Source organism: Desmodus rotundus, chromosome 7, assembly GCF_022682495.2.
Source record: "Desmodus rotundus isolate HL8 chromosome 7, HLdesRot8A.1, whole genome shotgun sequence".
NCBI classification, from domain to species: Eukaryota; Metazoa; Chordata; class Mammalia; order Chiroptera; family Phyllostomidae; genus Desmodus; species Desmodus rotundus.
The window spans coordinates 116639789-116649913 of record NC_071393.1 but is presented as its reverse complement, the minus strand read 5'-3'; the positions used below and the strand labels follow the sequence as shown (position 1 = coordinate 116649913).

General features: G+C 46.2%; 1 long non-coding RNA gene across 1 annotated transcript in view; it reads right to left on the bottom strand.

The window, feature by feature from the left end:
• Positions 1-3288: 3288 nt before the first annotated feature.
• The window catches only part of LOC128781392 (uncharacterized), a 30232-nt gene continuing 23395 nt past the window's right edge, over positions 3289-10125 (bottom strand). The window contains exons 2-3 of the long non-coding RNA XR_008427358.2: positions 6357-6452; positions 3289-5001 (exon numbers count right to left, since the gene is read on the bottom strand). This is a non-coding gene — a long non-coding RNA (uncharacterized lncRNA). The remainder of the gene's footprint in view (positions 5002-6356; positions 6453-10125) is intronic.

Genomic DNA, 10125 nt, shown 5'->3' with positions numbered 1-10125 from the left:
AACCACCCTCTGTCCATTTATGCAGAGCTTCGATACCATGCTGCCTGTTTACCCTAAGCCTCGCCATCCTCTTGGGTGACTTTGCTGACCACAGAGTAGGCCAGTCCAGCTCTGCTCCACACAGAAACCCAAGCCTGTCACCCTAGCGGCTCTGTCATCTCCTAAATCCTTGGAGTCCTCCGCTGCACCCTCAGTGTCCAGCCAGCTGATGAAAGACAAGAGACAGAGTGGTAGGTCACAACGAAGGCTTCCAGGGCCAGGCCTAGAGGGGGTCGATGGCACCTTCACTCATATTCCAATTGTCAAGCAATGGCATGAAACTGACTCTCAGCCCGGGGTAACCTGATGAGCTTCAGTCTCTGTTAAACCAAGCAACAAACCTCAGCTGCTCAACTTACCCCAAAGTCTCCGCTTAATGACATTAACCCTTCAACAATTGGCTTTCAGTCATTCAACAGATGTTTCTTGAGCATGTACCCCTGTGTTGTGTGTGAGAGACCCTTCCTACCTCAAGTCTAACCTACTGTGACTGCCACTGAATGACTCTCCCTGGCTTCCCTTCCTCCAGTGTATCCTGTGCCCGGCCTCCAGGTTACTGTATCTTAGTAGAAAAGCAAAACACGTTCTGCCAGTCCTGGGTTCACAAAAATTCTTTGATCATTCTTCATTGCCTATAAAATTCAATTCAGTACAATGAAAATTGTTTTAACATCTTCTATGCACAAGATTTTGGGACCACCACAGTGAACAAGCTATGTCCTTCCCCTTAAGGGGCTCACTGCCTATCCCTAGGAGGGGGCAGACATGTAATAGGCTAGAAAACAAAAAAGTGCCAATTACCGAGGGAAGTTGACATCCATTGTTTCTGCCTCCTCAGTATTCATTCCCCTTGCTCTGGCTACAGCACCCTGCTCTTCCATTGGAGAGTATCTTAGTTTTGGTTTCCCCAGAAGCAGACCCTGAGACACGGGTTCAAGTGTGAGGACTTCACTTGGGAGGTGATCCCAGGAAATGCCAGGGAGGTAGGAAAGTAAAATGGGGAAAGGAAGTCAGTAAGGGCTGTTATCAGTCGAGTGACCAGTCTGGGCACCTGGAACTTAATCCTACCAGGAAACTTGGAGAAACACTGTACGGCATGAGCCTCAGAGCGATCCCACCCACGCGGCAAGAGAGCTGGGCATTTGTACACCAACCCTGTCAGCCACTGGTTGCAAACTGCTCCTGGGAGGTGTTAATTCCCTGGCACCTCCGGCCTGTCTTCAATGTGCATAGGTGGGCTCTGGTGGTGGGAGGAAATCCTCAGGCAAAGAGATGTAGGTGTGAACAGTTGGAAATTGAGTCAGCATCCACTGAAGTGGGAAGGGCCAAGGGGTGAGGACGAGGCACTGACAGCTCCTGCTACAGTGACCACCCCTCCTGGTGGTTGGGGTGGAGCTAAACTTGCCCTCTTGGGCCATGGTTAGTGAGAGACCCATTTTCCCACCCATGGGTATAGTTCTAGTGCAGAGAGGGGGTGATTGCTCATGACTCAGGTTAAGCCAATCGACAAGCCCTGAGAATTCTGAGAATTCTGTTAGAAATGTTGGGCAAGAGATTACTGAACTGAGAGATGGTGTAAGCCTGGGTCTGCCAGGAACCAGGACAGAGAGAAAGACTGCTGGAAAATGGAACCGACCCGGATGAACCCGAGCTGAGCTACCGAGTCCTGATGAAAGCATCTGAATACCTGGACTTAGCCATGTCTCATGCTCCTGCCTTTTAGTTAGATGAAGCAATAAATTCCCTTTTATCTTAAGCCAATTCGAGTTGGATTTCTATCACTTCAAACTAAAACAGTCCTGACTAATACATAGGGCAATCAAGATTCTCCAAAATAATGGTCCCAATTCGAGTTTCTATTGTTATCTTCTACAATTCTACTCACATCCTGCAAGGCTTCCAGACCTGTAACTTACGGTTTCCCCAATTCATCTCATGTATATACACATGCCCCACCCACACTGAGCATCACTCGCCTCATTCCCACCCTCCAGGACTGCCTGCCTAAATCCTAACCATTGTTCAAGGCCCTGCTCCGGTCCTGCCTCCTCCAAAAAGCCATCCTGACCACTCGAAACCACAGCTCTCCTTAGTGCTTCTTGATCACTATGGTCTGTGCCACTCATTTGGTGCCTTTCATAATGTGGTTATTTCCATCACGTTAATGCAAGCTGTTTTCCTGGCTCCCCATTAAGACTAGAAGCCATCCATCTAAGTGTCTCGCTGTCACAAGCGATACTCTAACCTTATGAGTATCCACACTATGGTCTTTCCCATAAGCCAGCCTCTAGCCTTTGTCATGTACCGGAGGTGCCAAGCCGCCTATAGGGCCACCAGCCCTACAGGCAATACCAGCACCAAGGAATAACAGTGAGTCAACACAAGTGACTATGTGATTCATTCAGTTCTTATTAATAGCCCGGTAGCAATAATCATCACTCAGAAACAATCAGCAATAACATCACATAAGAGAATTGGGGGATAAAGGACCTGAGTCCCAAGAGTCCAGATCAGGTCCAGGTCCTGGAGGCAGCCGGTCAGCATCTTGCAAAGCAGAGTCTACGTTGGCTGCAGAGTCAGCTAGAGCAGGGTCGATTGCAGAGTGGAGCTTCTCTCAGCCGTTTCAGCTCCTCTTGGCTGTCTCAGCTGTCTGTTCAAGGGCCTTTGCTTTCATATTCCTGTATAATGCAACATTGCATCAGCCTTTGATTAACACATGTTGCTTTGTGCCACTTCGATAAGCACAGGTTGACTATGTGGCTCTACTATGCATGATCTGAGAGGGTGATGTGACCCTTCAGATAAGGACGTGCTATCTACCATGTGCACTGTGCATGCTCAAGGGGTTGCCTCATCCCCCTGAGTCATTGCTCTACTGAGCATGCTCCAAACATGGCTTCTTAGTTGACGGGACTGACACCACCTTAGTTCAATCCACAGTGTTTCGTAATACCCAGAATGGTCTAGTATTGTACCATGCAAAACAACATGCTAGTTGACTCAGTTTCTTTTTGAAAGTATCTTAAAACTAAATGATGATGACAGTTTGGGTTGGTTGCATAAACCTAGAACACAAGCATTTCTTACTTCTCTATTTGTCTAAGACCAAACGAACACATAGTGCTACTGAGGGAGGCACTTTCTCACACTGACTTTTCCTGGGTATCCCAGGCCACACAGCTCACAGACACCTTGTAGCTGATATCTGTCATTCCTGACTTCTCAAAAGGCTTTGCATCTCTGCCACATTTTAAGGATATTCACACTAATGGATTGATTGAGTGTGTGTGTGTGTGTGTGTGTGTGTGTAGACGCTTCTCATCTTCCTTTGCTGCTAGGTACAGACATGTGGCTTAGGTTTTGCCACTGATATGTACCCACAGGAGAAAAAGGAGGAGTGAGGGCACATATTTGGGAGGCCCAAGTGATGGCAGGTGCAGCAGGTTCCTGGGTCTGGAGGTGGCGGTGGCGGCAGTGTCCTGGCTGTGGGGCAGCTGCTCCCTCCCAGCCCAAACCTGCAGTGTGGCTCTGGGGGCTGTTCACAGAGGTTCAGCCTCAAGCCTGCTCCTCCAGACCTTTTGACAATTCTTCAAGCTTTCCAGAGTCCCCAGATAAACTCCCTCCTGCTGAAACTGCAACTGGGCACTGTAACCAATTCAGCTTCGATGGCTGCTGCTTGGCCTGATGGCTTTTCCCACCTTCCCCATGACGCAGGCACGCACTGAAGTTGTGCGATGGCTGGCTTCAATTCATTCAGAGGCCAAGAGCCTTGGGGCTTTTGAGTTTAATCTGCTATTTCACTCTTGGAGAGAAGAGAAGGGGCTGAGCAGCAAGACCAGAGGGCCCTGGAAAATCTGCTTAGGGTTCTGGCATTCTGGAAGTTTTTCCTACTCTGATTGGGAGTTCTCCTATTTACCTCAAATGTGACTTTTGACTGGAAGGTCTTACTAAATAAATGTAAATTGCTTTATGTTTCTTCAAGATTTTTATAGCACCAGAAATTTAAGATTAAAAAAAAAACAAAAAAAACACCTCTCTCCCAGCATGAGGCTGCCTCTGACTCTATGGACCAAGTTCCTCTAGTCCAGGTTCCTCTTGTTGGCTTCTGACTCAGCTAGTTTCCCCCTTCTTTAGGCCTCTTGAAGACCTTTCTTGGCTCCCCCACCCCTGCTCCTGCACAGCTGCCTACATTATATTTTCCCCTGAAGTGCCTGGTGACTTCCCAATAAAACCTGACCATGTGCCTGCGAGGTCTGAGGGTCTGGAGCTAGGGTTAAGGCTGGTTTGTCATTGGTAAATGCCTTTTCTCCTCCACCTGACCTGGATTCTAAGGTGAACCTTTCCTCCCTCTGCTTCCACTCTCTACTCCAGCTGGCTCCAGGCTAGGCCAAGAATTCCCCAGTCAGCAAGCTGAGCTGCATGTCCAAACTTTGCGGCCTCCTTGAAGAGTGCCACCGAGGACAAGGATAAGGAGTCATGGGGATTCCCCAACTCTAGCGCAGAAGCGTGTGTGTGCTGGGTTTATTTCCATGTGGCCACCAAAGATGCTCCACAGGAATTCTCCCCTATTACCCTTCTAGTTCATCAAACATTTATTCCCTGGAGAAATTGCTCTGGACCGAAACCCTGTAAGAGTGTAGGTTCAGGGTGGCTTGCCAGATCCGCTTTTGTGGACAAGTCGTGGCCAACAGCTTCGGGGGAAACAAGGTCCCAGGAGGCCCCCTGGCTGTCTGATCACGTGACCCTCTTGGCTCCGTGACAAGGACATCCTGTTCCTCTTGGAGCGATGGCTCTATTGGGGAAGTGACTGTGTTGTATCTGGGACAGGAAAAAAGCTATTTCAAGTCCTGAAGTAATCATTCACTCAGTGCAGCCTTTTCAGGAACTGCCTGGAAGGTAGAGAAAGACCAGTCTTGAGGGAGGGTAACTGGAAGCCAAAGTTGTATAGCAAAGGCAGACCACCTGGAAGGAGAAGGGCAGGGGGTTGTCAGGTCACTCCTCCACTGTGACACATTTCTGGACAGCTGCGAAGTGGTGACGTGTGGGGATCAATACACATGATCCCCCAACCAAAAAGCAGAGGCCTCTCCACACTTCCAGAGCACATGCTCACATTCACAGCACCCTTGGGTTTCAAAAGCAAACTGAGCAACTGGACGGTGCTGAGGGCTATGAACGTCTCTCCTTGGCCGGCTAGCGTCCCCTGTGTGCCACAAGGGATTCAAGGAACTTCATTTGTATGTTTCCTTCAGGAATTCTGGGGCTCAGACCCAAAACTTATCTCTTCCTCACCTCCAGGGTAGACTGGGGAACACAAGGGTTACATTCAGAAAACTCACACAGACACACACGCACTAACCAGGCAGTGGTTTGGCCACCACTCCTAAGAAAACAGGAGAAGGGGAAAAGGCCTTTTTCCTGGAGAGATCATCTGTGTTTGCAGCATCATGCATTTACCTGGGCCGGACTGGCACATAGTAGGTGTTTAACTCGTACTTATAGGACACATGGGCTCATGTTTAGGTGTAGAATTTTTATATTATTCTCCATTCTCGTGCATCTGTTTGAATCTCGGGGTGATAGAAAGATTTTGAGTCTGGATTTCACTTCTCAACAATTAGTTAGTCAATCATGTTATTATTTTTTTTTTTTACTTGCCTGATAAATAAAAGAGGCAATAAAAAGCAGAAGGGTGATTTACTAAAAGTCTATGGAATTCTGGGTTTACCTCCAAGAAACCCCCTCCCCACCCAAATGGACTCTCCATTATCATGCAAAATCAGAGAAAAATAACATTATTCCAAGAAATCCCAGAACAGCTGCTGTTTTGAGCACCTAGGTTGGCAATGGCAGATATTTATTTGGCAGCGTGCTACTGCTTTGTAGTCCGTGTCCATGACAGACATCACTAATCAATCATTATGACTCTGTACCACAGACCCTCAGAGTCCGTCTCAACATTGCAGTCCGGGTAGCCACCCTCAATCAACTGGAATACGCTCAAGAACAGAAATCAGCTTGTCATCCTCACTCTAGCCCACGATGGTTTGTGATGCTTTTGTATCCTAAGTCAGTCTGGAAATCCTCACAATGTAACAGTGCACAGTGAAGTTGCAGAATTACAGACCTGAAAGGGACCTTAGCGAGCATCTAGTTTAATTCAAAATATACGATGAGCCTGGAGCATTTTGTATTACAAATGAGGATACTGAAGTCCAGAGAGGCTAAGCAACGTGCCCAAGGTCAGAGCATTAGGTTAACGTCCTAATGATCCCTTATGTCGGCATAGTGCTGTAGAGGTGACAAGTGAGTTTTACCTGAAGCATCTCGTATGATCCTTAATTCATTCAATATATATTTGTTGAATTCCCACTGTAATCCACACACCATGCCAGAGATTAGGAAGTCAGTAGCTAGTAAAGAAAAAGAAAAAGAAAATAAAGACAAAAATTCCTTTCTTACAGTTAGGTAGGGAGACTTAAAATAACCCCATGGCCTGGGCAGAACAGATACTACTCCCCTCAGTTTCTTAGTAGTAGGGGGATGATAATTAAGAGAGGATACGACACTGATTTAAAAAAAAAAAAAAAAGTAGCACTGGAATTCACAAGATCCCTGAAGTCACTACTTTTGAATGAAGACACTATTGTGTGACATGTAGGGACCAAATTTCCAGGCCCACTACTCATTTCTTCATAGTTTTCCCCCTATTTCAGGATGCACAAGGTATGAAGGAAGCTGGACCTACCTTTCTATTCAGGAAACAGTGGTGAAGTCTCGCAACTCTGTTTAAATAATTTCAAAGGGGACTTCTGGCCAAGATGGATGCATAGGTAGACACACTGTACCTCCTCGCACAATCAAAAGAAGGACAACAACAATTTAAAAACAAAAAACAACCAGAACTGACAGAAAATCAAACTGTATGGAAGTCCGACAAACAAGGAGATAAAGAAGACATGCTCACTGAGACGGGCAGCTGAGTGGAAAGGACTCCGTGGCAAGGCGGCAGCTGGTGGACCCAGTGAGGTGGCAGATTGTGGAATGGGGCAGGAAAAGCTTCAGCTGGCCAACGAGGCAGCAGCTGGTGGACCAAGTGACAGACCGCACAACCCAGGGCTCCAGAGCATGGAAATAATGCCTCAAACCACTGACTGAAAACACCTGTGGGAGTTGAGGCAGCAGGAGAAACTCCCAGCCTCACAGGAGAGTTCATTGGAGACACCCACAGGGGCCTAGAACGTACACAAACCCGGGAATCAGCACCAGAAGGGCCCAATTTGATTGTGGGTAGTGGAGGGAGTGACTGAAATCCGGCAGAGAATGGAGCAAGCACCATTGCTCCCTCTCGGCCCCTCCCCCACATACAGCGTCACAGCACAGCAACCAGTGTTACCCCACCCCGTGAACACCTAAGGCTCCGCCCCTTTACATAACAGGTGCGCCAAGACCAAAAAAAAAAAAAAAAAGGCCCAAATGAAAGAACAGATCAAAGCTCCAGAAAAAATACAACTAAGCAACGAAGGGATAGCCAACCTATCAGATGCACAGTTCAAAACACTGGTAATCAGGAAGCTCACAGAATTGGTTGAATTTGGTCACAAATTAGATGAAAAAATGAAGGCTATGCTAAGAGAAACAAAGGAAAATGCACAGGGAACCAATAGTGATGGGAAGGAAACTTGAACTCAAATCAACGGTATGGACCAGAAGGAAGAAAGAAACATCCAACCAGAAAAGAATGAAGAAACAAGAATTCAAAAAAATGAGGAGAGGCTTAGGAACCTCCAGGACATCTTTAAACGTTCCATCATCTGAATCATAGGGGTACCAGAAGGAGAAGAAGAGCAAAAAATTGAAAACTTATTTGAACAAATAATGAAGGAGAACTTCCCTAATCTGGCAAAGGAAATAGACTTCCAGGAAGTCCAGGAAGCTCAGAGAGTCCCAAAGAAGCTGGACCCAAGGAGAAACACACCAAGGCACATCATCATTACATTACCCAAGACTAAACAGAAGGAGAGAATCTTAGAAGCAGCAAGAGAAAAGGAGACAGTTACCTACAAAGGAGTTCCCATAAGACTGACAGCTGATTTCTCAAAAGAGAACTTACAGGCAAGAAGGGGCTGCTGGAAAGAAGTATTTGAAGTCATGAAAGGCAAGGGCCTACATCCAAGATTGCTCTATCCAGCAAAGCTTTCATTTAGAATGGAAGGGCAGATAAAGTGCTTCTCAGATAAGGTCAAGTTAAAGTAGTTCGTCATCACTAAGCCCTTAGGATATGAAATGTTAAAGGGATTTATCTAAGAAAAAGAAGATAAAAAATATGAACAGTAAAAGTGACAGCAAACTCACAGTTATTAACAACTACACCTAAAACTAAAACAAAAGCAAACTAAGCCAACAACTAGAACAGGAACAGAACCACAGAAATGGAGATCACATGGAGGGGTATCAACAGGGGAGTGGGAGGGGGAGAGAGGGGGAAAAGGTACAGAGAATAAGTAGCATAAATGGTAGGTAGAAAGTAGACAGGGGGAGGGTAAGAATAGTATAGGAAATGTAGAAGCCAAAGAACTTATAAGTATGACCCATGGACATGAACTATAGGGGGGGAATGTGGGAGGGAGAGGGTGGGCAGGATGGAGTGGAGTAAAGGAGGAGAAATGGGACAACTGTAATAGCATAATCAATAAAATATACTTTTTAAAAAATAAATAAATAATTTCTAAGGGCTTTTTTTCCTACCTTGTGACCTCTGACCCTGCAACCTACACACAGTGGTGAAAAGAGCACAGAGATGGAGTGCCATGTGTTATTTCCTGCCCCACTTATGGCTCTAGCCAGCTAGCTCATCTTGGACAAGTCACATCACCTTTAAGCCTCTGTTTCCCCATCTGTAAGGGAAGTAGGTTGAGCCATGTTATCTCTAAGCTTCCTCCCTTTCCTCTAACATCTGATGATTCTGCCTGACCAAGGAAGATACAAGCTGTTCAGCCACATTCCACCCTCTGCTTTGGCCAGACAATCTGCGTAACGGCTCTCTCTGCAGCCCAGACACACCAAGCAAAGAGCAGCTCCAGAAAAGGTAGAGTGGTCCAGCAAAGCCCTAAGCCCCAAGTTCTAATCATGGATCCAACTGACGATGTGATATGAGGCAGCCAATCCAACCTCCATGAGTCATGGCTTCCTCTTCCCTCACAGAACAATAGTGATACAACCAAAGGTAAAGCCAGGTGTGGAAATGCTTTGAAAATCCTAAGATGCACCCATCAAGAGGATAATAAAAAGGGCTGACCCAAATAACTTTGAAGAATGTTTTGACTGGAATCATTAAGGCTAAAGACAAAAAGAACTATACAAAAACACTGTATTCTAGTTAAAATTTTGTTTTTTGTAAGGATCAGCAATTCTGAAACTACACGCACACCAGGGTTGAACAAATACGTACAATATCTAAATTGTAGACAATGGGAGCCGGGTTTCTCCTGGTCAGAGAAAGAAGGGACAATGGAAAGAGGAAGGAGGCCAGAATGAGTCCTGTGGTGCTGGATTAGGGTTGGAAATATCGGTACGAAGTATACAAACAGACAGAAATCCATGCAGAGATGTGTATTACACACAGGTTAGCGTATACACATACATTTCCTAACTCGGTCCGCTGAGAGGGCGTGGCACCCAGCAGCAGACAGCACACCCCACACTCAGCACCCGGTTTCCAAATACCATTCTCCAATTAAAGGAACCAGGGCTCCCTGGAGAAAGAACTGACTGGGGCTGAAGCAAGGAAAACACAAGATGAGCCTAGAGCGTCTTAGAGTACCAGGAAGTAAAGAAATGAAAAAAAAAAACCTGGGGGCATGTGAAAAGGACACAGGAGCCAACCTGAAGGAGTTCCCAATGACCAAAGCTGAAACAATTTTAGAAAGTATTGGATTATAACTCAAATAATAACACAAATATCCTGGAGTTCATGCTGACATAAATAATTGATTAAATAAGTAAATTATGGAGAAAAGACAAATCTTTAGAGAAGAAGTCCACATTACATACGTAGATTCTCCCTCCTCCAGGGAGCTGCCGTTC